General features: G+C 36.7%; 1 protein-coding gene and 1 non-coding gene across 4 annotated transcripts in view; one reads left to right on the top strand and one right to left on the bottom strand.

Moving 5' to 3' along the window:
* The first annotated feature begins 3 nt into the window (after positions 1-3).
* Positions 4-27,014, top strand: part of KMT2E (lysine methyltransferase 2E (inactive)) — a 95,903-nt gene continuing 68,892 nt past the window's right edge. For 2 of the 3 annotated variants that reach the window (XM_037164923.2, XM_037164921.2), the window contains exons 1-2: positions 4-378; positions 25,827-25,899. The gene's annotated coding sequence lies outside the window, so the exon portion shown is untranslated. The remainder of the gene's footprint in view (positions 379-25,826; positions 25,900-27,014) is intronic. The other variant, XM_037164922.2, reaches the window with a different exon arrangement.
* On the bottom strand, positions 22,751-22,873 carry LOC119063558 (U6atac minor spliceosomal RNA). The gene has a single exon (XR_005085208.2). It is a non-coding gene; the product is annotated as a U6atac minor spliceosomal RNA (small nuclear RNA).

Below are 27,014 nucleotides of genomic sequence, written 5' to 3'. Positions count from 1 at the left end.
GCCGCCGCCGTCGCCGCCGCGGCCGCCGCCGCCGTCGCCGCCATTTTCCCAGAGCAAGAGGCAGTGACACTGAGCGGGCGCAGGGGGCCGAATCGGAGACCGTACCTGAGCTCGGGAGCGGCAACAGAAGGGGCATAGACACTTTGAGCAGCCTCGCCGTCGCCTCTGCGTTCCTATTGACTGCCGGAGTGCCCCCTCCCCTACTCCTCGGTTGCTGAAGAGGCTGCGCGCTGCTGTTTGGGGAGGGGGTGTGTGGAGCCGGGTCCTCTGTCCGCAGTGTCTGCTGTCGGGTGGTCGTCTGATCGTGGAGGTGTGGAGAGACTGCTTGGTGGCCGAACAAATAACGGGGTTCGGGTCTCTGGTGTGTAAACAGCACAGGTCAGTGCCTGTCGTCTCTTTGGGAGTTCAAGGGGCTTGCGGGGTGAAGGGACGTGTGTTTCCAGGGGGAAGGGGCCTTCCCCCTTTATCCTTTCGGAGAGTTGACTCTCAGATGTCTCGGTTGGGGCAAGACTTTGCTTATTGGAATAGAATTTATCCTTTCTCTTCCCTCTCCTTAGAAAGGGAGCATTATGGCGGGTTTTAGGGTTGGGGAAGGAGAAACTGGCAGTTAAACCCCCTTGAGAGTGGGAGTTAGGGAGGGGGTGTACTCCTCCTTGGCATCGGGTAAAGGCTGCTTGGGTGAGGAGAGAGGCTTGTGACTATTAGGGTTTGTGTCGGAGTGGTCCCGGGAGCTGCCAGCCCTCCCTTCCCTCCACCGCATCTCATTTAGATGCTAAAAAGCCGTCTAGGCCTCATTTTCTTCTTCCCTTTATTCACTGGCAGCCTCCGGTATAATTTTATCATCAGTACGGAGGGGGTTAAGAGAACGACCTGGGTCTCTAGCTCCCTTTGTGGGAGAACGAGACGGCTTCTCATCCTCTCGGAGAGAAGGTAAACCCGCCCCTGAGGTGGTCACCCCCGTACCCAGCCTTCTCAGTCTCCTCCCCCACTCCTCTTGTGATTATCGCTGTCCTTTACTGTACTGGAGCCCTAGAATCCACAATATGGCACATTTCAGAAAAGGTTATTTTGACCAAGGAATTGGCACAAACACTGGCAGCAGACACAGAAGAGAAACAAACGGTTCACTGTGCTAAACGGGGGAGGAGGGAGCGAAAAAACAATCCGGAGTGCTCTCTTCCACTGCCCTTAGTTTCGTGGAGACCCGTTCTTGCTAAGACTCTGTCTTAAAAATGATAGCATTTAAAGTCAAAGAGAGATCGCTAGAGTTAGCTTTAGACTAAACCCCGTTTTTTCTGATCGCCCCTTTTTAGTGATGTGAATAATGTAAAGTGTTTGGAGTTCTGGAGACCTTGGAGGGAATTAGGTGAGGCGCATTCAGTTCTAGGCTGGAGATACCAATACCTAATTGGAAAATAGCCCGTTTTTCCCTTTAATTTCCAAGATGGGGAGTAAAAAGTGAAATATCCCTCTTTTGTCCTTTACAGATTCTAAAAATGGCGGCCCCAGGCTGATGTTGTGGTAATCTAATCAGCTCGGGTCCTCCACACCCCATGCAGTGCGTTTGTCTGCAGCATATTACAGGCTTACTATGTTTACATGGAAAGACTGGGCTTTTTTTCTTCCCTAAACTGTTTACAAAAATGTGTTGATTTTACTGCAAATTGCAATGCTGGGTTTTAGTTTATTGATTTTATTGGTTTTTCCTGAGAGGCAAATATTTTTTCCCACCACTTTGGGAAAAAATAACACTCAAGTAGTCTTAGAAATTTCAATAGTGAGGCTAGGTACTCTTAATTAAACATTAAAAAAATTATTCGGGGACAAATAATAGTTTTTGTTCAGTTTAATCCAAGCATCTTTTAGTCAGTATACCAAAGTAAGTTAAAATGTTTAGTAAGTGTGTAAGGGCAACCTATTTTGTATGACTAGACGTTTTGATCTGGAGTGAAATTGTTTCTCATCCATCTCTTGACCAATTTTGTGAATTTCGGCTTTTGTACTCCCTCACATTAATTTTTAGGGAGCTGTACAAACAAGCCTAAACCTGTTACTTCACAGGGTGTGGAGACACTTGTTTTTCTCACTATTAAATTTTGCATTCATTTTCTGCATATGTTCCTTAAGAATTTTGTACGTTAATTCTGTATTTGTTTGATAAAAATGAAGCTCCATGCTTTTGCTGCCTTTTAATATTGTCTTATGGAATACTATCATAATTATGTAGGTAAAGGTTTTAGTTCTTCATCCCTCGCACCCCCCCCCCCCGCATGCCCATTTATGTATTATGGGATGTGGAATTTAGTCAGTTTTAATTGACTTTAAATAAAAGCCACACTGTAATAGGGTCTTGAATTCACTTTGTGCTAATTTCAGCATGTTATAGATTGAGGCAGAAAATTAAATGTTGTTGTTAACTGAATTTTTTAAAGTGTGAATGATGATTTCACCTCTTTAGTGGGAGGTTGATTTGATCTTTTTGGCCTGAACTAAGCAGTGAGATATGAGTGGGCAATTAATGGCATTTAATGACCATTCTCATTGTGAAGCAACTGAAAGATGAGTGCCTTTCAATCCAGCAATACTTAAAAAGGTTGGAGAGTATACACCCTTTCATGATTCTCTTATTCTATTGTAAATTATGCTCTAAAATATTTACAGTGGGATAAGAGAATCATGAAGTTCATATATGAACTAGATTCACAAGTTTCCATGCTGTAAGATAATTGTAGAGATAACTGGCACAGGGAGTTTTATCATGGAAGACTAAGCACATAACCTTACTTAGAGTCTCTGAAATATTTATTATAAAGTGAAATGTTGAGTTGTGTTGGGATTTGTAATATGCTGACTGATCATGTAAATCTAGATCCTTAACTGTTGTATTAAGATTGTGCATTTTAAAGACTAAGTGGTTAAAGAGGTTGGTACTTTAAATTTACTATCTAATATGGGAAATTTAGTTACTGTAGCCATAGAAGGAAACACTGTGTATACCATGTTTTTCTTGATAGTGACCTTGGTCAGGCCTAGACACATAAAGCATTTGGATTTATTTGGTTCAAACAACACCAAGTTAGAAATTATAAGAAAAGCTGCCTTCACTCTACTACTTTTCTTCATATTGGCTTGCTTCATTGCTTTGGTTTTGTTTCTTTTTGTTTTAATGTTTTGGATCCTGTAAAATGAGGCTTGCTTTTTTTAGTATATTGCACTGTATTTTAAGTGGTTACTTTATAAATAACATGGCTATAAATGTTTGTTTTTTTATTAATGTACACCCCAGTTGGTTATGTTTTATGTTAGGATTGTTGAGGTAAATTTTTTAAAGGGTTAGGCATTAATTTAGTTGTCAGAGTTTTGAAAGGTTTGGTCCCTTGGGGGAAAACTAGTCAAATGGTCTTTGTTCTTAGGATAGCTGCATTTGAGGCATTAGTTATCTGTTTAAGTGGATTTATAGAAAATCATAATGTAATTGAAGAGTAAATTTCATTTTTAGAAACTGCATTTTGATCATACTTTCCTTTTGTTGTCAGTATGAGTTATAGGATCCCTTTGATTTCAATTTAAGTTTAGAACCTTTTACATGGCTTCTCCATTTTTCTTCAGTTTTTCAGGTCTCCGATAACTCTCCTAAAAATTTTGGCTTCTCTATCTTCCTCACAGCTTCTAGTCAGAAATTTTTTACCATATATACCACAGTAAGTTCTAAGACTTGTTGGATCTAAAAATAAAGAAGTAAAGAGAAAAGCCAGTTGATAGGAGAAATTCTCCCTGCATACATACCTTTATGTTCTTATCAAAATGATAACTTCTTAAATTGGTTTCTTATTTCTAAGGATAATGTACCTATTTTCATTCATCAAATTCTTAAACCTATGGTTTTATTTTTAAAAGTGTATTATGTATATCCTAAAGCTGTGCTTTTCTGGAATTTACTACTGGGAATTAAATGTGTACTGCCATTGTGTCTTTGAAATGTATAAAACCAATTGTACTTTGAAGAGCTTTCAAAAACTGCTTAAAAAATATTACAATGGAATTTTTATAGAAGACACTATATTTTAAAAATATTTTAATAATGTATAATAACTTTTTTAGCAGATGGTAGGTACCCAATTTTTTGTTGAATTTACAGCTTTTGTTTAAGTGAACACATTTACATCTCAAACATTCATGGTGATCAGAGGACTATTTTAAATACTTGAGTCCAGTGAGACTTTTTAATGTTAAATATAGAATTATTTTTACTTTACAGTAATATTGTGTTTGTTCACTGGCAAAATAAAAAGGATACTATTTGCGATATTGCTGTATAAATGTTAGCTGACTTTTAGGCTTGGGTTTAATACTGCAGTGGCTCACTGTCTCTTTTCTAACTTATACAAGTTAGGGGAATACTTAGAGACTACATTTTTTATTAATATTGAAAGGATAATATTTTTGTATTATCTAAAAATTTATTTAATATGAAAGAGTAATATTAGTGGTTGAAATTGTTTTTAAGTGCAGTAAATTTGAAGTAGATGGTATTTAACTATAAAAAAATTGCTGTTGCAATTAGTATTTTATAAAAAGGTAGGAATTAACCAAAATAATTTTTGTTGTTATTATGAACATTTATGCTAAATGCTACATTAAAAATTAAATGCTGGTAACTCAGGCTAAGTTAAATTTATTTGTGTCTTTAAGGATATGAAAAGATTTGTATTAATCATTGGTAACTTGTGCTTTTTTATGTAAATCAGAGTCAAGAGAATAGTAGTCTTATGTTTCACTGAATATGAGATCAGTTTTTTTCCCCTTATGTATAGCTCATAAATAAAATTTTATTCTTAGAAGTTTAGGAAAGCCATTTTTGTATTTTGGGTGAACTTTATGACTTCTTAAAAAATCTGATTTGGTTATTTACCTAAACTGTTTTGATGTTGGTCAGTGCAACAGGTCAGTCACAGATTATTTTTAATTAAATATTTATTTTTGCACTTTAAAACTCACATTTAAATTCTCAAATGTGAAATCTAGGTTTAAAAAAGGACCTGTGTACAGATCAACATGAGAAACAAATGATTGTGCAGCTTTCTTTTTTCTAGTTATACAACTGAAGAAGAGTTTTCTAGCAAGTCTTAGATGATTGCTCAATTTACAGTTAATCCAAAGTAGTAAACATTCTTGGTCTTGAAGTTTGTTATTGAGAAATAATATTGAGTAATCACACCTGTGTTATATAGCCTATGTGGTTGCAGCATTTAAGGCCTGAGCTTGTGGCAAAAAGCATAGTGATATAACAGTGAAATTGAATTAGTTAGTAGTAGCTATACTGTAATTTTAAAGTTCAAGTTCACATAATTATGTTATCTAACATTTTATCTGAGACCAGAAAAATTTTTAATTTTTTAGATCTGTGTTGACTTTGTCTTCAAAGGACACTGAAAACATAATTCTTACTTAAAGACTTAAATAGAATTTACCCAGATTTCCATTTTTTCCACTATTGGTCTAAGAATAAGGTGAAGCCTAGTGTCTGGTTTTTAGCAAAAAGTGAGGAATGTGATTAGAAGAAGTAATTGTTATTACTCTTATGGTCAGGAAAATAGTTTGTTTTTTCCGAAGTTCACACATCAGGAGACTTTTTATGAAAAAGATACAATCTTCTAATTTATATGTTTTTTAATTAAATTTTTTTTTAAGAGAAGAGAGGGAGAGAGAAAAAAAGGAGAGAAACATCTATCAGTTGCCTCTTGCATGCCCCCAAATTGAACCAGTAACCTTTCGGTTCTCAGGCCAGCACTCAATCCACTGAACCATACCAGACCAGCCAGTGCTTCTAATATGTTCTTATTTCACAGACTAATGATAAAATTTAATAGTTTCTATTTTTGAGTTTACAGAGAGACCTTGAATTGCTCATACCTGGTTTTACCATGTTGTTTAAAGAAAGACAGGGTTCAGGAATTTGAAAACCCATTTCCTCTTCAATGATGTGCCAGAAGATGGGAAGATTCTTTTTTTTTTTTTTTTTAATTTTATTTATTTGTCTTTAGAGGGGAAGGGAAGGAGAGAGGGAGAGAAACATCAATGTATGGTTGCCTTTCATGTGTCCCCTGCTGGGAACCGGCCTGCAACCCAGCCATGTGCCCTGACTGGGAATTGAACCGCAATTGTCTGGTTCACAGGCCTGCGCTCAATCCACTGAGCTACACCAGCCAGGGCGGGAAGATTCTTGATGCGAATGATTTAGGACTGAGCTTCAATAGCGTAAATTGATGGAGAAGTGGGGTGTGGTGTCTGAGGTTAGTCTGTTAGTCTGATACAAAGTTACTCTTCACCAAAAAATAAGATTGTTTCTTTTGGAATTCTGTTTCTGCTTCTCTTTAAAGGAAGGTGCATAATTGGTTGAATTGACACAGCCTTGTTACATCTTATCATTAAGCCCCTACCAAAACAGTTTTTGTTTTTATTGAATTTATTGGGATGACATTGGTTAATGAAATTATGTGTATTTCAGGTGTGCAGTTTTGTAATACATCAACTGTGCATTGTATTGTGTGGTCACTACACCAAGTCAAGTCTCTTTCTATCACCACTTATCCCTCTGCACACATACACAGACAGAAGATTAAGTACCATTTGTTTGGCACCATTTATTTCTGTTTTTCAAAAGCCTGTTGTTATAGGGTTTATTTGGCTACAAGCAATAAATAATCTCTAACTAGTTTAAGATTAGTTATAAATTATAGGGAAATCTCACAATTAATTTGAAGAATGTACAATTGGGCCTCAAGAATTGGCAAAGTATCAGAGAGCCGCTCACTGTTCTCCGTCTTGATCCTTCTAATTAGCTGTAACTAGTTGGGATAGGGTATGTATGTAGTTGTGTGTGTATGTGTATGTGTGGAGGGTGGGTTGTTTCCTTGGATGGACAGCAAGAGAACGACACTTCTAATTAATCTGTAAATTAATAACTTTTTTCACAGATGTATTTGGGAGGGTCTCCTAAACTAACTAGAATCAAACTGATAATTCTGTTTATATAAAAATATACATTTATATGTTTAGGGATGCTTTTAAAATAACCACTTAAAATTTTTTTTTTTAAAGATTTTATTTACTTATCTTTAGAGGCGAAGGGAAGGAGAGAGGGAGAGAAACATCAATGTATGGTTGCCTCTTGTGTGTCCCCTGCTGGGAACTGGCCTGCAACCCAGGCATGTGCCCTGACTGGGAATCGAACCGTGGTTGTTTGGTTCCCAGGCCTGTGCTCAATTCACTGAGCTACACCAGCCAGGGCTTTACAATTTTTTTATTTTCAAATAATTTTAAAGTTACAGAAAAGTTGCACGGATAGTACAAAACATCCCTTGTACCCTTAACCCATATCCCCCTTTTTAAAAACATTTTGTCGCACTTGCTTTATCATTCTCTGCATAACTATAAACAAATTTACCCTGGCTGGTGTAGCTCAGTGGATTGAGCACGAGCCTGCGAATCAAAGGATTGCAGTTTGATTCCCAGTCAGGGCACATGCCTGGGTTGCAGGCCAGTTCCCAGCAGGGGACGCACTAGAGGCAACCATACACTGATGTTTCTCTCCCTCTCTCCTTCCCCTCTAAAAATAAATAAATAAAATCTTTAAAAAATATATAAACAAATTTGAGCCATTTGAGAGTAGATTGCACATTACCATGCCCTCTTATAGCCCTTAATATGTTTCATATGCATTTTGTAAGAACAAATATTTTAGGTAACCAGAGTGGTTAAATTCAGGAAATTTAGCATTGATGTAACACATTAGTCTATTGTCCATAGTCCATTTTCATCAATTGTCACAATTATGCCCTTTATTAGCATTTTTTTTCTGGTACACTAGCTACTCCAGGATCACAGATTGCACTTTGTTCTGAGGTCTCTTTAATTTCCTTTAATCTAGAAGAGTTCCTTAGCCTTTCTTTGTCTTTTGTGATAGTGGCAGGCTAGGTATTTGTACAGTGCCCCTCATTTTGGGTTTGTCTAAGATTTCTTCATAATTAGATTCAGATTTTGCATTTTTGACTGGAATACTAGTAATATATGTTTTCGTCATCTGGAGGCACTTGATTTCTTTTACTCCTTACCCATATGTTCATTTTGATTGCTTGGGTAAGGGTTAAGTAGTTTCTCCCTTGTATATACTTAGTGTTTCTTATTTTGCCATTATTAAGTAATTTGTGGGGAGATGGTTTGAGATTGTGTAAATATTCCATTCCTAGTCAGACCTTCCTCTCTGAGATTTAGTGTCTGTTGATGACTCTTTTCTGAATAAGATTTTGCTGGGGTGGTTGCAGATATACCAGGATTTTTAGCAGTGGTTTGTTTCTGGGTAATTGGGATTGTGGGAGGGTTTTTTTTCCCTTCTTCCAGTTTTTTGGTAATGTATGTGGGTCACTTTTGTAATTATGACAAATAAAAGAAATTTTGAGGAGGAAAGTACAGATAATTTAGATAGTATTTTTGCATAGTTGTCTGTTTAAATGGGATTTTAAATAATTTCTTGAATGCTGGTCTAATTTGAAATCCAGAACACAGAAATTAAGTATCAGTACTTAGATTGTTAAATTATTTTTTTAATGATGTAGTTCTGGTTCCTCATTTAGTTTTTAGAATTATTGCTAAATGAGCCCTGAGTTATACTTGTTTAGGTTTATGACTTACTATTAATGCTAGCAGTTTGATTTCTAAAACAAAGCTGAAAATATGTATTTGTTTATTTTTTAAGATTTTATTTATTTATCTTTAGAGGGGAAGGGAAGGAGAGAAATATCAATGTATGGTTGCCTCTCGTGAGTCCCCTGATGGGAACTGGCCTGCAACCCAGGCATGTGCCCTGAATCGGAATCGAACTGTAATCATGTGGCTCGCAGGCCCGCACTCAATCCACTGAGCTACACCAGCCAGGGCTGAAAATATGTATTTTAATTATTGTGCTATTCTCCTTCCTCTATTAAAACAATTCTTCAGGTTAATTTTTTTTTAAATATTTTTTTCTGAAATGATTGAAACAGGCTCTTTATATACATATATGTGCAAGTCATTTCTTTTTTAAAAGGGGTTGATGAGATGGTACATTGAATACAGCAGAACATCAAATATAACTCATAGGGCAAAGTAGTATATATATTTTTTGAAACGTAATTAAAGAAATACATACCCATTGTAGAAAAGTTCAGGACAAGAAAGAGACAAGAAATAGGGAAAACATTTAGACTTTGATTACGTTATGATGATGCTTTTATCAATTTAGCATATTTTCTTTCAGTGATTGCAAAATATTAGTGAATTTGGATGATAATTTGAATTTCATACTGATTCAGGCCCTGGGTAACATTGGATGAAAATTATTAATTTAGTTTCTTTGGAATTTTCAGAGATTGAAAAGAAAACTTTGAAAATCATGAATACTTGTAGAGTGGAGATTATAATAGTCTCTAAAATTTAAAATGTTGTTGTGAGAAAATAAAGATAAAGTATATTTCAGAATAGTGAGTGAAAGGATACAGCAGATTCTTAGCATTTTACAGGTATTTAATTAGCTTAAAAATTAGTTGAATCAACTGCATCTGTCTTAAGAGAGTAAAAGTTCAGTTTGTAGCACTACCAAATCTATCCCGTCATTTCTTTCTTTTTTTTTTTTTTTTTTATGTATTACATGACCCCGGGCTGTTGTGGCTTGGTGAATTGAGTGCCAGCCTGCAAACCAGAGGGTCCCTGGTTGGATTCCCAGTCAGGGGACATGCCTGGGTTGTGGGCCAGGTCCCTGGTGGCAGGGGGATGAGAGACAACCAGTCATTGATATTTCCCTCCCTTTCTCCCTCCATTTCTCTAAAAATAAAGAAAGAAAAAAAAATAAAGTATCGGGTGAAAGGTGAAAAAACAAAAGACAAATTCCATGATGAACTGGAGACTCTTATTTTACTCTAGAATCCCTGTCTTGGTGATTAAAGTTAAGAAACTAGAGTCAGAATGACTTGTGAAATATATATTTAAAAAATATTTCTCATTGTGGCCTTATTGTGCTTATTAAAATGAGCATTCTTGGGCCCCCTTCCAGACCTGCATAATTACATCTAGTGGGGCATTGAATTGGCATTTTAGTACTAATCTCAGCTGATTTTTACAATGTTCTACCTCTTCCCTTGTATTTTACAAGTAGACTGTCACCTAGGGAGGTTAAATAAATTTCCCAAGGTCATACAGTTAGATCGTGGTTGAATAAGGATTAAAAATTTAGGTTCTGATACTTGGTGCTTTATACTTTTCTAAGAAATCATGCTGACTCCCCTCTTGAGAAGTCCAGACACTATTTTTGGATCCTCTGAATAAGGGAGTACTGGTCTTTGTACAGTATCATGTGACAGACCTTCTATATTTAGTGCTTCTGTACATTCCAATTCAAGATGATATGTTGGTTTTTCCAGAACTCGTGTTATTTGGTAAAAATTCTAGGATCGGAATTATAGCAATAGAAATTGGGATCAAGTTATGGTGAGCCTTGAATCTAGGATAAGAACATGGACTTTGGGAGAACTACTGACAAATGAGCTTCAGGGAGTGACATACTGGAACATGCTTATTTACGCCCCCCCCCCCCATTTCTTAAGATTATGAAAGTAATTAAAATAATTCAAAGAGTACTTTTTAGAGGCAGTATTGCCTGGAGCTTAAGAGTAGAAACTCTAGGGCCACACTGCTTTGGTTTAACTATACTCAAACTAGGTTGCACTTCTGTATGACTTTTGGGCAAGTTACTTTTTTGTGCCTTACTTTCTTGATCTACAAAATGAAGATAATAATAGAATCTACCTTATAGAATTGTTTTGAGAATTAAGTTAATATGTGTAATAATTAGTAGTAAGCTTTACAGCTGTAAGCCTGTGGTTGTTTGTAGAAAACAGTCTGATTCCCATCATTAGTGTTTCTCATATGCTGAATATACATGTATACACACATATATGTATAAATATATATATTTTAAATATTTTATTTATTTACTCTTAGGGGAAAGGAGGGAGAAAGAGAGGGAGAGAAACATCAATGTATGGCTGCCTCTCGCATGCCCCCCCACTGGGAACCTGTCCTGTAACCCAGGCATGTGCCCTAAACCAGGAATACAACCAGCGACCCTTTGGTTCACAGGGTGAGTGGAGAGTAGGCTGGCACTCAATCCACTGAGACACACCAGCCAGGGCTAAGATAAACATTTATATGTATATATTATTTTTTATGGTTCATTGTTAACTCTGATGAACTCAGAGACTTATAGTCTATTTTTAATATATAAATTCAGATTTCTTTTTTAAATCTAAAACAGAATGGATCCTGTGATATTTTGTAACTTTATTCATTTAATATTTTGGAAATCTAAAAGTTCTCTTTTAGAATCAGACTCTGATTTGTCCAGTGGGATTTATAGGATCTAGTTGAAATGACAGATTTTCATGTCCCTGGGATGTAACAGATACATTGTAGTGTGTCAGGATCTAGTAACCTTTGTTATCTTATGAGATTTAAAGATATTAATTTACTTTTAGAGAGAAGGGAAAGAAGGGAGAAAGAGGAAGAAAAACATTGATGTGAGAGAGAGACATTGATCAGTTGCCTCTCCTATGCACCCAGACTGGCTTCATGGACCTTTGCTTTGCAGACTAGGCTCAACCAGCTGAGTCACACCAGTCAGAGCTCTCATGAGATTTAAATTGTTCTCCTCTGCTGGGAATTATAACCTAAGAATCCTGAAACACCAATTCAAAAGAACCGACGCACTCAGTGTTCATAGCTGCGTTATTTAGAATAGCCAAGTGCTGGAAACAGCCTAAGTGCTTATCCCCAAATGAGTGGATCAAAAAACTGTGGTACAGTTACACAATGGAATACTACACAGCAGAAATAAAGAAGAAACTCCTGTCCTACCCTTCTCAACAGCATGGATGGAACTGGAGAGCATTATGCTAAGTGAAATAAGCCAGGCAGTGAAAGACAAATACCATATGATCTCACGTATTAGTGGAACCTAATCAACAAAATGATGGAGCAAAATAGAATCAGAGACATAGAAATAAAGAACAAACTGACAGTGATGGGGGTGGGGAGGGGGATTACAGGGGAAAGAAAGGGAAGGGTCAACTCAAGGAACATATATAAAGGACCCATGGACAAGGACAACAGTGGGCGGGGATGTGGGATGATTGAATGTAGGAGAGGGGAGTGGGCGGGGATGTGGGATGATTGAATGTAGGAGAGGGGAGTGGGCGGGGCAGGGGAGAGCAATGGGGGAAAAGTGGGGACAACTGTAATTGAACAACAATAAAAATTTGTTTTGAAAATTGTTCTTTTGGACCAGTCTAATTCTGATAATAAAGTAGATTCATTGCGTGGCAAATAGTTAAATGCCCTCCGTGTGAAGTATCCTGGTAGCTACTAATTTTGGCTTGCTGACCTTGCACATATTTCCTAAGGGAAGTAACTGATAATTGTGTTGGCTGATATCCCTGGATCAGTTTGTGGAGTTTAAAAATTTTAGTCTTTAGTTGTTTGGTATATTGTAATCTATTTGCTTTATGTTAATAGTAAACTATTAGTTATAGATTAATGCAATAACTGCTTGAGTTTTGAATTCTGAGTTAAAACTGACAAGATTTTTTAACCACTGGTTTATATTTTGATGCTTTATTTTGAAACAGCTGTTAGATGCATACTTTCCACAATTAAATCTACTTCACCCTATATGTATGTATATATTACCACTAAAGCTTAGAACACAGTGGCTAAGATCCCACCAAAGTTGAGGAGGAAAAGAAAGAGAGCGGGAAAGAAACATGGATGTGAGAGAAATACATTGATTGGTTGCCCCTCGTATGCATGCCAACCTAGACTGAACCCTCAACACAGGCATGTGCCCTGACCGGGAACTGAACCCACAACCTTTCAGCTCACACGATGGCGCTCCAACCAACTGAGCCACACTGGCCAGGGTTCTGGCAAACATTTTAAATAAATGTATATCCTATATATGGCTGGGCATAGGAAATCAAGCAGAAATGAATGTTTAAATGCTAGATAAATGGAGAGTAATAATGGGCAGGATTGACCCTTGTGAAATAACCACAGCTTGGGATAATAAGGGAAAGACAAGCAATTAGGAGGGAAAAAAGGTTCCAGAAGGAAATCAATCACTAACATTCTTCAGGGGCAGGTGTTTTGTTTTGTATTGTTTTGCTGTAAATATATGTTCATGTTCACCTAAAAGGGGAAGAGGGAGATTGAATGTGTTAAAGGGTATGTTTTAATCAAGATCAATTTAGGTGGTATCTTAGACACTGTGTTGTAGGCTTTAGAGCTAATTTACAGGGTCTGGCAGAAGTAGTGCCTGCTTGAGTGTGGTTGGTAGGGTAATATGGGTATAATAATTTATAGTTTTAATTTGAATATTTCACCTAAAATGTCATATGGTGTGCGTTAGTGTAATATTGTTGTGTTACAGATTTACATGCTTATGATTTTGTAATAAAAAAGGGATGTTATTTGTGCCAAACCCTGTATAAATATCTTAGTGCTTGCTATTGGGTGAAATAGATGATTTAATTGTAGAAACTATGCATCTAAGAGCTGTTTCAAAATAAAGTGTCTAAATGTAAACCAGTGATTAAAAATTACACATTATTTACGAGGTTACAAAGGGAAGAGATTAGTGAAGAGTAAGTTTTATAGCTGGAACAGTTTTTTGAGTTAACCTGGTCAGATTTTTGTTTATAGATTAGGAAACAGTCCTTCGGGAGGTTCATCTACTACAGACCTCAAAAGCTGGTTTTGTGGCAATGATGTTTAAGTTGGGATAGCAAGAAGGCTTCAGGGAAGCATTGGTACTTAAGTGATCCTTGCAAGTTTAATAAGATACTTATTTATTGGGTGGGATGGATATAAATAAACAAAAATAACTAGAAAGTGTGAGCAAGGATATACCAATAATAGGAAAGAAACTGGCATAATCAAAAGATTTGTATATTTGAATATTAATATGGAATTAAGCTAACCTGGTAAATTCTGAGATTAGGAACTTGACTCTCAGTGAGATATTATGCTTTTTTCAAGAGGGCAAAACTAGTGAGTTTTGAGGTATAGTCTGTTCAGTGTTGAAGCAGTTGTAAAATAGAGCACTGCAGTGAATGTCCAGCCTCGCCCCCCCTACATTTTTTTAGATAGGACATCCGGGTCACAGCCCAGACCTACTAAATCAGTATCTCTGGAGTGAGGACTAGAAATATGTCATTTTTAACTCTGAACCTCAGGTATATGAAAAGTAGCAGTCTGTGGGTCTGTGTTTGAGAACCACTGGTTTAAAGGTCAAGTTAGATTAGAGAGAGACCACTTAGAGAATTATTCTGGTAGCCCCGGTCTGAGGTAAAATGTAGATGGATCAGAAGAATTTGTTTTAACTCTATTAGATTTGGGAAAGAAATTTGATGCACATTGTTTTTAGATAGGAAAAGAAGAGAAGACTCAAGTCCTCTAGTCTAAAAGAAATGATTCAAAATAGTTACAGAAGAAATAGATAATTCTAGAGTGTGAATAGTATATTATTTTTCTTGAGACTAGAGTAAAGAATGAGAGAATAAAAATATTACCAACTTTGTTTTAGTTAAAAAGGATGCCTTCCCTGGCAGCATACATATTTGAATGCTAAAAAAAAGCAAGAATAAACCACCTTATTGATAGTTTATATAAGAGCCCTGGCTCGTGTGGCTCAGTGGAATGAGTGCTGTCCTGTGAACCAAAGGGTCGCTGGTTCAATTACCCAGTCAGGGCACATTCCTGGGTTGCCAGCCAGGTCCCCAATAGGGGGTATATGAGAGACAACCACACATTGATCTTTCTTTCTCTCTTTCTCCCTCCCATCCCCTCTCTCTAAAAATAAGTAAAATCTTTTAAAAAATAGTCTATATAAGAGATCTATGTGACTAAAAAAAAGGTAAATACAGGAATTTTGTTGTTTTGTTTGATTTTTAATTATAACAGACTTAACACTACTTTTTGGAAGTGTATTGTTTTCTTCCAAAGATTTTTTTTCATACTTTTCTCCAGAAAGCCTTAGGCTTTTCATGGAACTTAACTGTTATGTGGAGGATGTGCAAGCAGGAACATACCCATACTGCCCTCTTTAACAACAGGCAGAAAAATATGTCATAATAAATATGAGGTACAAATGCCTGCTGTACCCATTAGCAGGCATCACTAATCACTCATGGCCTTCATTGTATCTGGCTTTGGTCTTACATCAAGTTGACACTAGCAATCATTGGGAAAAGCATAGGCAATTAAACTTTTTTTATTCTAGATTCAAAATAGATGCTTAGATTTCTGTGTATGTTATCATTTGTAGAGAAGTTTCTATCAGTAGTCAAAAAAAGTTTGAAAGTCACCATTGTAATGTAATTTATAAAATTAAATTTGTAATTTTGAGGTAATTTTAGATTCATGTGCAGTTATAAGGTATAATACAGAGAAACTCTGTGTATCCTTTGTCCAATTCCCTCAACAGTAACATCTTCTAAAAACAAATACAAATTCATGATTTTATCTTTTATTGAATTTATTTGGGTGGCATTGGTTCATAAAACTATACAGGTTTCAAGTGTACAACTCAACAACACATCTGCACACTGCATTTGTGTGCCTGTCAGTCAAAAAAAAGTCTTTTTGTCCCCATTTATCCCCTTTGCCCATTTCCACCTACCTTCACCCCGCTTTCCCTCTGGCTCCAACCACACTGTTGTCTGTGTCTGTGTTCATATATACATATATATTTTTTTGCCTAACTCCTTCATCTTCTTTCATCCAGCCCCCAAACCCTGTCCCCTGACAGCTGTCAGTCTGTTTCATGCACCCATGCCTCTGTTTCTGTTTTGTTTGCATGACCAGAATATTGACATTGATAATGATCCACCCATTTTTGTTCAGATTTCCCCAGTTTAACTTTTTAGTCAGGTGTATGTGTGTATTTATCACATGTGTGGGTTTCTGTATCCACCACCACAGTTAAGATATAGAACAGTTCCATCACCACAAGAATCTCTGGTGTTGCCTTGTTGTAACTACATTAATCTGTTCTTCTTTTCTATAATTTATTATTAAAGAATGGCATATACATGGAATCATATATAGTATGTGACCTTTTGGGATTGTCTTTTTTTCCCCACTGAGCATAATTTCTTTGAGTTTGGATAACTGTCGCATGTATCAGTTGTTTGTTCCTTTATACTGCTAAGTAGTGTTTTTATTTTCCTATTTGGTGGTTACCACATAGAACTTGGAGCTTCAGAATTTTCCTTTTAAATATATAGAACATGCTGTCTCTCATTTCTCTTGTTAATTTCCCTCTCTATTCTCCTACTATCTTAATCCCCAGCTCTCCCAGGACTGCTGAAATTACAGTTTAAAACTTACTCATGTAGCTAACAGTATTTTCTTTTACCTGAAGTTTTAGAATCCATTAGGTGTGTGGTGTTATACCTTATACTGCTCCCTACCTTTTTAAGTACAAGTAGATTTTATGTGATTATTATAATTTGAAAATTCCTTTTCTTCTGCAATTATATAGTGAGCAGTATATTCTAACATATATAGTTGTGGGCAATATGGCAAGTAAAAATGGGAATAGGTAACTTTTTTTCCCTTTTTTAAAATCCTCACCTGAGGATATGTTTATTGATTTTCTTAGAGAGAGGGAAACAGCGATGTGAGAGAGAAACATTGATTGATTGCCTCCTGTATGTGCCCTGACCAGGAATTGAACCCACAGCCTTTTAGTGTATGGGACAACCCTCTACCCAACTGAGCCACCCAGCCAGGGCAATAGGTAACTGTTTTAGAATGAAATCATTTTTTTTTTAGTTTTATTCTTTGGTACATACAAAGACTAAACTCATTCAACAGTTTTGCATGTGTAGGAGAAAGAAATGGTACATTTATACCTGTAAAATCTGATCTAACCAGATTTTAACCACTGAATCGCTACTTGCATGAAAGTCCACATTTTACTAGATTTTACAACAGATTTTAGTGATCTCCAACACTCTGTGACATGACAAATGTTAATAAAAAATAATAGCAATAGTGCATAAGCAACCGGATAGTATCAAAATTAATTATTTTAATTTGAGGGTGTTTTGGGGTTGTGATGGAGTATTCCAGTACTTTAGCTAGTTGCAGAATCAGGGTTTAGAATAGCTTCCCCAAAACCCTGGTAGAAATACACCCCGTTAAATAATGCCAATGAAATAGTTCACTGTATCATATTCGTACATATATATTTTGAACTAATGGACTTTATTTTTTAGAGCAATTTGAGGTTCACCTCAGAATTGAGTGGAAAGTACAGAGTTCCCACATACCTCCTCCCAACACACAGGCACAGCCTTGCCCACCGTCAACATTCTTCATTATTATGGTACATTTGTCATATTCAGTGAACCAACATTGACACATCCTTATGAACCAAAGTGTGTGGTTTTACATTGTGGTCACTCCTTGTGTTTATATATATTTTTAAGGTTATTCTTCTTGATATTTTACTTGATTCTAATATCAAATCTATAGTGAGCTTAAAGGTATAGGAAACTGGGCTGCAAGGTAAACTGGTATGGAGTTCCAAAAACTACTGGTTGCTTTAGGAAAGTGCATCCTTCATTCTTGACTATATAGGGATGGTTTGGTGCTCATTGGGTATTATCATAAGGAGTGTCATTGGTTTATTAATTTATTTATATTTAATCTTTATTGTATTTTTTTCATTACCATTTAGCCCCCTTATAACCCCTTCCTACCAGCAATCACCACACTGTTGTCCATGTCTTGAGTCCTTTTTCCATTTTGCTTATTGGTATATTCTTTAAAGAGTTTAGTCTTATCAATCCAATCTGTTTTGACAAAAAAATCTATAACAAGGGTTCTGGGGTCTCTATGGCCTATGTACTGTATTTTGCCATGTATAATGCATTCCCATGTTTTTGGCCCAAACTTTCAGGAAAAAGAAATCCTTAATTTTAATTTTTTAATTCAATTTTTTGTTTATTTGTATTTAAGAACAACAGAGATTATTGTATTCCAGGATGTTATTTTGCATATGGACATCATCATTGCTTTCTAGAGTTACACTTTTAATGTGTAAGCATAAATAAAAGAATAAAAAACATTTATATAGGTATGGAATTAGTACTGCCCATGTATAATACACATACTTAATTTTCCCTCAAAAATTTGGGCAAAAAAAGTCCACATTATACACAGCAAAATATGGTATTTAAGTGTTACTCTGTATACATATTTTTAGCTTAAGAGAATAACTGAAATTTGTTTTCAGATTTTATAATAAAGAGATTTGGCTGTTGACCTCCCCCCCACCTCCCCACAATGTTACTGGGTTGGCCAAATTTTTCATTTGGTTTTAAAGTAAAAATAAAAGACATTTTTCATTTTTTCCAATAATTTTATTAAACAACATATTCACCATTTTGTTCCACAGCCTTCTGTCATCTTTGAGGAAACTTCATAATTCCATCTTCCCAAAATTTTTTATTTTTTTGAGCAAAGAACTGTTTAAGGTGCCTTTTGCCGTCTTCCAGGGAATCAAAATGTTTTCCATTAAGGGAATTTTATACAGAATAAATGGAAATTTTATACAAAATAAATGGAAATCTGAAGTTGCAATGTCTGGTGAATACAGTAGATGAATCAGAACTTCCCAGCCAAGCTGTAACCGTTTTTACCTGGTCGTCAAAGAAACATGTGGTCTTGTGTTATCCTGATGGAAGATTACATGTTTTCTGTTGGCTAATTCCAGATGTTTTTCGTTGAGTGCTGCTTTCAGTTGGTCTAATTGGGAGCAGTACTTGGAACTAATCGTTTGGTTTTCTGAAAGGAGCTCATAAAGGAGCCTTTCCAGTCACACTGTATACACATCACCTCCTTTGGATGCAGACCAGCCTTTGGTATATGTGGTTGGTGGTGGTGCAGTTCTCTTGCCCCTGGATCTCTTCTGTTCCATATTATTGTAGAGTATCACTTTCCATCACCCATCACAATTTGTTTTTTAAAAAAAGAACTTTTTGTTACTTTTAAGTAGAGAATCACATGTGGAAATATGGTCAAGGGTTTTTGGGTTTTTTTTTCCCTCTTATATGGAACCCAAACATCGAAACAATTAACACAACTAAGCTGGTGCAGATGATTTCCAATGCTTGATTTGAATATTTTGAGTATATTAGTTTCTCCTGTGTGGTATAACATTGATTGCTCTAAATTAATGCCTCAAATGATAGCTGTCAACTTCAACTGGTCTGTCTGACTGTGAAGCATCTTCCAGGGAGAAATTTCTAGCATGAAACTTGGCAAACCACTTTGGACACGTTTGATCAGTCACAGCACCTTCTCTATACACAGCACAAATCTTTTTTTTTTTTTTTGAGTTTCAGTTGTGTTTTTACCTTTCTTGAAATAATAAAGCATAATATGCCAACAACGTTGCTTATTTTCTTCCATCTTCAATATTAACATGGATACCCAAGAATTCATTAATTTTGATGTTTTTTTAAAAACATGCTGACATGACAGCTGTCACAATACTGTCTAACAAAATTGTTTTGAATGATGTTAAAGACAACTAAGGACTACTAGAGCCATCTTATGGAAAAAAACCCGATTGAACTGTTTGGCCAGCCCAGTATTTTGTGTTAGTTTCACTTGTACAGAATAGTGGTTAGGCAGTGTGTAATAAAAAGGTTTGTCTGTTGCCCTGGCTGGGTGGCTCAGTTGGAGTGTTGTCTCCTATACCAAAAGATGGTGGGTTATATTCTAAGTTAGGGCAAATACCAAGGTTCAGGTTGGTCCCAGGTCAGGGTGGATACAGGAGGCAACCAATTGATGTTTTTTCTCTCTTCTTCTCCCCAACCCCCAGACTCCCTCAATAAACACTGAGGTAGTAACATCAATAAACATTGTCTGGAATGGATCAGAACTTCTTAATTTACTTGAACTTTATAAATATAATAAGTGAGAATCATTCCCCAATATTTATCTTTTTTTTCTTTTTTTTTAAAATTAAATTTATTTTTTTAAATTGATTATGCTGTTACAGTTGTTCTATTCCCCCCTTCATTCCCCTCCACCCTGCCCCCCCATCCCCACCCTTACCCCCCTTTAGTTTATGTCCATGTGTCTCAAGTCCTTTAGGTTCTATATTTCCCATGCTATTCTTGCCCCCCCCATCTATTTTCTATCTACTGTCTATGCTACTTATTTTCTGTACCTTCTCCCCCCATCTCCTCCTCCCACTCCCCTGTTGCTAACCCTCCTTGAGATCTTCATTTCTATGTTTCCACTCCTGATCTAGCTGTTCTTTTAGTTTGCTTTCGTTTTAGGTGTGGTTGTTAATAACTGTGAGCTTGTTGTTCTTTCACTGTTCATGTTTCTTTAACTTCTTTTTCTTAGATAAGTCCCTTTAACATTTCATATAATAAGGGCTTGGTGATGATGAACTCCTTGAATTTGATCTTATCTGAGAAGCACTTTATCTGTCCTTCCATTCTAAATGAAAGTTTTGCTGGATAGAGCAATCTTGGTTGTAGGTCTTTAGATTTCATGACTTGGAATATTTCTTTCCAGCCCCTTCTTGCCTGTAAGGTCTCTTTTGAGAAATCTGCTGACAGTCTGATGGGGACTCCTTTGTAGGTGATTGTCCCCTTAGCTCTTGCTGCTTCTAGGATTCTCTCCTTCATTTTAATTTTGGCTAATGTAATTATGATATGCCTTGGTGTGTTTCTTCTTGAGTCCAACTTTTTTGGTACTCTCTGAGCTTCTTGGATTTCTTGGAAGTCTATTTCCTTTGCCAGATTGGGGAAATTTTCTTTTATTATTTGTTCAAATAGTTTTTCCACTGGTGGTTGTGTCTTTCCCCCTTCTGGTACCCCTATAATTTGGATATTGGAGCGTTTAAAGATGTCCTGGAGGTTCCTAAGACTCTCCTCATTTCTTTGAATTCTTGCTCCTTGACTCTTTTCTGTTTGGCCATTATTCGCTTTCTTCTGGTCCACTCCATTGATTTGAGTCCCAGTTTCCTTTTCATCTCTATGGGTTTCCTGTGGAATTCCATTAATTTCCCTTAGTTTAGCCTTCATATGTTTCTCTAATTTGTGGCTATAGTCAACCAGATCTGTTAGGATCCTGATGACCAGTGTTTTAAACTGTGCGTCTGAGAGTTTTGCTATTTCTTCGTCGCTTAGATTTATCTCTGGGGCTTTGAGGTCTTCCTGCGACATTTTTGGTCTGTTCTGGCCCTTTAAATATGAGAAGCGGCGCCTTGGACTCCCAGGTCGCTGGGTTGTGACGCTGTATGTGGGGGCGTGGTCAGAGCGGGGAAATGGGGGCGCCCTTTACCCGCCCACTCCCGCGGCCGTCTGCTCGCCCGCAGACAGGCAACCGCAGTCAACACGCAGCACCACCTCCCCACCGGCTCCTCAGCAGTCGCTCACCCGGTGGGTTGCTCGGTCGCTCACTAGGTCCAACCCTGGGCCTGGAACCCGTGCGTCTGGATTCGCGCGTCTGGACTCCGCGCCTGGGTCCGTCCGACCGGAGCCCTCCCGTGCAACTCCTCACGAGACGCCGGTTTCGCCCCTTACCGGTCGGGCTGAAGAATTTGTTGTTAACGGACTTCCGAAAAGTTCAATTTTCCGTGTTCTGGTTGTGTTCTCTGGTGCTAATATTTAGTTGTCCCTAAACTTGGTTGTGTGAGAAGGCACGGCACATCCACCTATACCTCCATCTTGGCGGAAGTCCCAATATTTATCTTTTAGTGACTAAATATATATGTAATTCTCAGAAATTTTACCTGGTTATCATAGGAAACACTTAAGTGCCATACAGAATCCTTAAAACAATTCCGATATACTGTGTTCTGTGATTATCCCTATTTACAAATGAGGCAATAAGGCTTCAAACGGGTAAGTAACCATTATTGATAAGTGACAGATTTTGCAAGCTGAATGGTTGCTACTTTGTTTTTTTTCTTTTTAATATATTTTATTGATTATGCCATTACAGTTGTCCCATTCCCCCCCACCCTGCGCACCCCCTCCCCCACCATTCCCCCCTTTAGTTTATGTCCATGTGTCATTAAGTTCTTTAGATTCTATATTTCCCATACTATTCTTGCCCTCCCCCCATCTATTTTCTACCTACTGCCTATGCTATTTATTCTCTGTACTTTCTCCCCCCTTCTCCTCCCACTTCCCTGTTGCTAACCCTCCATGTGATCTCCCTTTCTATGGTTTGCTCCTTATCTATCTGACCTCTTAGTTTGCTTTTGTTTTAGGTGTGGTTGTTAATAACTGTGAGTTTGCTGTCCTTTCACTGTTCATCTTTTTTATCTTCTTTTTCTTAGATAAGTCCCTTTAACATTTCATGTAATAAGGGCATGGTGATGATGAACTCTTTGAATTTGACCTTATCTGAGAAGCACTTTATCTGCCTTTCCATTCTAAATGAAAGCTTGCTGGATAGAGCAGTCTTGGATGTAGGTCTTTGGATTTCATGACTTGGAATACTTCTTTCCAGCCCTTTCTTGCCTATAAGGTCTTTTTTGAGAAATCAGCTGACAGTCTGATGGGAACTCCTTTGTAGGTAACTGTCCCCTTATCTCTTGCTGCTTCTAGGATTCTCTCCTTCATAAAAACTGTGGTTAGATGCCACAAAGTAGGTGGCAATGCCTTAACTGTATGTGTGTTGTTAGGGCCAAGGGCTTCTTCCATCCTTTTCAAGGGGAGTGCTAACCTCTCCTTTCATACAACACTGGTTGCTACTTTGATACTGAATTTTAAGTAGTTACAGTTTGGTGGAATTTTACTAAACATGATAGTGAAACTGTGAAACTTTTAAATTAAAAAATTTTTTTAAAGATTGTATTTATTTTTAGAGAGAGGGGAAGGGAAGGAGAGAGGGAGAGAAACATCAATGTGTGGTTGCCTCTTGCACTCTCCCTACTGGGGACCTGGCCCACAACCCAGGCATGTGCTGTGATTGGGAATCAAACTGGCGACTCTTCGGTTGTCAACCCATGGTCAGTCCACTGAGCTACACCAGCCAGGGCAAAACTGAAACTCTCATAGGACAAGAAAATGTGCTTTTTGAACATTTATATATAGGTTTTCATTTTTTGTTTCTTAATTGAATTTATTGGGGTGGTAGCACTGGTTAACAAATTTGTACAGGTTTCAGTTGCTCAGTTCTATAACATATCATCTACACACTTGTATTCTGTGTTTACTACCCAAAGTCATGTCTCTGTCTATCAACATTTATCCCCCATGCCTTCCTTCACCTCCTCTCAACTCCCTAGATCCACTAACAGTACCCCTGACTACGAAAAGACAGATTTTTAGAGATTTTGTTTGCTAAGAAAATATTATTATAAGTTGATTTGGTGAAATTCTTTGTTTCTAGGGGCCAAATGGCTATTTAAGGGAGGCTCAAGTTAAAAAATTTTGAGTTAATATTTAAATGGTTAGATAGATGGTCTTTGCTTCACAAATAGTTCTGTTTAGAAGTAAGTGAATATACTTAAGCATACGTTAGTAATCTCAAATTTGGAGCATGGTTCCCTTAATTTATGGATTGTTTGCAATTTACTAGTGAGGTATGTGTTCCTGACAATATAGGGAATTTGAAGATCTGTACCTTTCTATTATGTGATTAGCACTAACCCTGAAATACTTTAAACACAAAATTTAGACTTTAAACCCATGCAGCTCTACTTTTGTAGTGTTTTAATACATTGTTATGGAATGTATTTAAATATATAAGTAGAGCAGGTTTGGGGGAGGAACAAGGTGGGTTTTGATTATTAGTGTGCCAGATGTTCTGGAGTGAGACATTTGTGTATTTATTTAATTTCTCCTCTTTTTGAGAAAGGCAGTTGTCAGTTTTTTAGCCATAATTGTAAATTCTAGATTATTTATTTTACCAGTCATCTGGCACATTTTAATTTCAAGCATACTGATGTGCGGGTTCTGGAATCAGACTGCTGGGGTCAAATCCCGATTCTACTCTTTATTAGCTGTGGAACTTTGGGCACATTTAATCTCTCTGCCTTAGTTGTAAAATGGGGATAATAAACATACAACATGGGCTCTTTGTAAGGATTAAGCATTGTAAGCACTGAGTGTCAGTTAGAACTGTTATAACCTCAGTTGAGAATGTTTTGAGTATCAGGTAAGTGCTCATAGAGCACTGTCCGATACTAATATTAATACTAATACTCAGTTGGAGTTCATGATTCATTCCATTGTCAGTCTTTTTTAGCTTTTTATTCTGATATTCCTTTGTTTTGATTATCAGGAATAATTCTGTTAATGTACTTGGATTGGACTAAGATTTAACTGTAAGAGTATCAGCCTAACACCATTTAAGTTGAAGCCCAGAACAGTGAAGTGATTTTTCCCAGTTTCATGGATAGTAACTTGGTAATAGAGCCTGAGCAGCAAGTATTCTTTTTATTATACCTTAGCTACTATAAGTAAAAAATCTTTTTGTTAAAGGTTTTTATTTACTTTTTTAGAGAGAGAGAGGAAGAGAGGGAGAGAAACATTGATGTGTGAGAGATACATCTATTGGTTGCCTCTTGCAGTCCTCCAACTGGGGACCTGGCTGCAACCCAGGCATGTGCCCTAACTGGGAATTGAACCAGTAACCTTTTGGTTCGTAGGCCGACACTCAGTCCACTGAGCCACACCAGCCAGAGCTAAATAAACTTAAATGAATAATGAGGGCAGTTTAATTTCTGATTTAAAATGAAGTCTCTGGTTTGTGGTATCTTACAGTTTCTTTCAAGTTTCTTTATTTCATTTCTATTAGTAGTTCAGCTCAAAATTAACCCATTTATTTATTCCCTTAGTGATACAAGTCCAAATACAAACATTGACTTAATTTTAAATATTTTTTGAGCTCTGTGTAAGGCGCTTATCAAGGACAGAAAGATAGTAGTAACTGACCTTTTCCTCAGAGAGATTATTTTAGATCGAGCATTTTTATTTGTAATTTTGGAAGGTAAAAGTTCTAATTTCCATCCTGTCTGCCTTTGGGTATCATATTCATCTTTTCAGCAATATTTTTTTGTTTTCTGAGCTTTTTAAACATGGCCTTAAAAGTAGCTTTAGTCTTCCAGTTTTTCTGATATTGTTTTTTTTTTTGAATCCTCACCTGAGGATATGTTTATTGATTTTTTTTTTTTTGCAAGAGAGCAAAAGAAACATTGATATGAGAAACAGTCATCTGTCGTCTCCAGTATGCACCCCTACTAGGGATAGAACTCACAACCTAGGTATGTGCCCTGACTGAGAATTGAACTTGCAGCCTTTTGGTGCATGGCATGACGCTCCAACCAACTGAGCCACCCTGCCAGAGTTGATAGAGTGTTTTCTAGTTCAATGGCTTTCCTTGCCTTTAACTCATTTTTTGTAATTTAGGGTTTTGTTTTGGCATCATTGCCAATGCTTTCCCAAATCTGTTTTTAATTTGTATTTTCCAGTTTGTTTTTAGTTTGATTTGGTTTCTAGCATTAATCGTTGCCTTCACTTGTGTTTACATTTATATGTCTAAAAAAGTAAAGAATATATTTACCTTTTTAAGAATTAGCTGCTGTCTTTGCGTGAGTCCCTTTGGTTTTAGGGGCCGTGTTAGATGAAAGTACCTATAATTTTATGCCATTTAAAAACAGCTCAATACTCCTGTGTTCACTTGGTTTCTAGGTCTATTCTGGATAGCAGGTTTTGTGAAGACATTTATTCTTTCTTGGACCTCAGATTTACCAGACATCTCATGGTATTTCCTTTTATATTATTTTTAATGGCTGCCATTTATTCTCAATGTATTTTGTATATATTTTACTTGCCAGTTGGATAACCAGGGTTTTGTTTTGATTCACATACAAGATGTGAAAGTTTTTTGCTGATTGTTTAGATTGTATTGAATTGTTTTTCCTCTAGTTGTACTTGTGTTATAAGCTCACGTCTTTTCTGCTTACTACATTGGTTTTCTCTTTTTATTTTACTTTTGTTAAGGCACAGTGCTTTAACTGTGATTAATTTATTATTTTATTAACTATCAACTGGGGTTTTAAACAGTGAGTTTTCTGGCTGTAGAGTTTTTTGGTATTAATGAATATAGTAAAGTTATTTGCCAGTTTATGGTCTCAAGACACATGGCGTCTTGTCTTCTGATCTTCTTGTGAGTTCTTCCCTATTGAATCAAACTCAGAGTCTGTGATTCTGTTTCACATGGCGATGTGTCTTTATCCTGGGGATGACCTTCTGTCTTTTTTAGAGATGCTTTTCTGGAGAGGTGCCATATAGTTGTTTTTATAGCACTTAATTACATAGGTTGATAACTCATTTGATATTGAGGCCAGTGCTACAATTTTATTCTGGTGCTCTTAATTCATTCACCAATCCTTTGTAGAGTGCCTGTTGTGTCCCAGGCACTGTACAGGGTTTGAGAGACAGGCAGCAATCACGCAGATATAAGCCATTGTCTGAAATAGGCTTATGACAAACTCTTCACTGCTATTTTAAAAAAGTTAATTATTGTGTTTATTCAGGATTGTATATTTATACAATATATACAAATAGGGTGTGCTGCTAAGTACCTATTTAAAACGTTTCTTTTAGGTTGGAAACATTACTCAGTTACCTAAAAGAATACATAATGATTTGATTTCTGCTTTCCTTTTTCTGCCTCTGTTTCTAAAAAAGAAGCTCAACTAAATATTTAACAACATATACCTAAAATATAAGATTTGCAATGAATTTAACATAAAGATAAGCTGAGTAAACACTATCTACCAACTAGAAGCTACCAAAAGGAAGAAAAATATTTTAAAAAATTGTCATTGTTACCCGTTGTTAGATCCCAGCCTTCAGCATTTTAGAGAAACACAG

This window comes from Artibeus jamaicensis, unplaced genomic scaffold (assembly GCF_021234435.1).
Source record: "Artibeus jamaicensis isolate MK-2021 breed Jamaican fruit bat unplaced genomic scaffold, CSHL_Jam_final contig_834, whole genome shotgun sequence".
Lineage (NCBI taxonomy): Eukaryota > Metazoa > Chordata > Mammalia > Chiroptera > Phyllostomidae > Artibeus > Artibeus jamaicensis.
This window is presented reverse-complemented; position numbering and strand designations above follow the sequence as displayed.